Genomic DNA, 717 nt, shown 5'->3' with positions numbered 1-717 from the left:
GGGGAAATTCCTTAATGTTTGTTATAAAGCTAGAGTGGTGGTGCTGAATTCTCTATGTTTTCTTAACTGTAAAGCTTTTGATTTCTCCATCGAATCTGAATGAGAGCTTTGCTGGGTGGGGTATTCTTGGTTGTAGGTATTTCCCTGTTATCACTTTAAACATTATCATGCCACTCCCTTCGGGCCTGCAGAGTTTCTGCTGAAAAATCAGCTGATAACCTTTTAGGAGTTCCCTTGTATATCATTTGTTGATTTTCCCTTGTTGGTTTTAATATTTTTGTATTTAACTTTTGTCAGTTTTATTAATATGTGTCTCGATGTGTTCCTCCTTGGAGTAATCTATGGGACTCTCACTGAATATTTCAAGTGGACTTGAGTGAATGTTTCCTTTCTCGTGCTAAAAATACAGAATGCTTCATGAACTTGTGTGTCATCCCTGCACAGGGACCATGCTGATCTTCTCTGCATCATTCCAATTTTAGTATATGTGCTGCCAAAGTGAGCACTAAAGGTCACGTAATAACCATAACTCCCCTCCATTGATTATTGCAATCATTTTGGCTTACTAAGTGTAGTTTTGGCTTACTAAGTCACTTTTGTGGTTTTGCACTGTCTGTAAAGCAAGGATTGCCTATATTATCATTTCAATAATCAATGTAAAAGTTTGGGATATATTGCATTGTTTTTTTATACAAAGTCTTCAAATCACGATATGTA

General features: G+C 36.4%; 1 non-coding gene across 1 annotated transcript; it reads right to left on the bottom strand.

Moving 5' to 3' along the window:
* Positions 1–399: 399 nt before the first annotated feature.
* On the bottom strand, positions 400–506 carry LOC128043987 (U6 spliceosomal RNA). Its single transcript, XR_008198984.1, has one exon. It is a non-coding gene; the product is annotated as a U6 spliceosomal RNA (small nuclear RNA).
* Positions 507–717: the final 211 nt, after the last annotated feature.

This window comes from Budorcas taxicolor, chromosome 2 (assembly GCF_023091745.1).
Source record: "Budorcas taxicolor isolate Tak-1 chromosome 2, Takin1.1, whole genome shotgun sequence".
Lineage (NCBI taxonomy): Eukaryota > Metazoa > Chordata > Mammalia > Artiodactyla > Bovidae > Budorcas > Budorcas taxicolor.
This window is presented reverse-complemented; position numbering and strand designations above follow the sequence as displayed.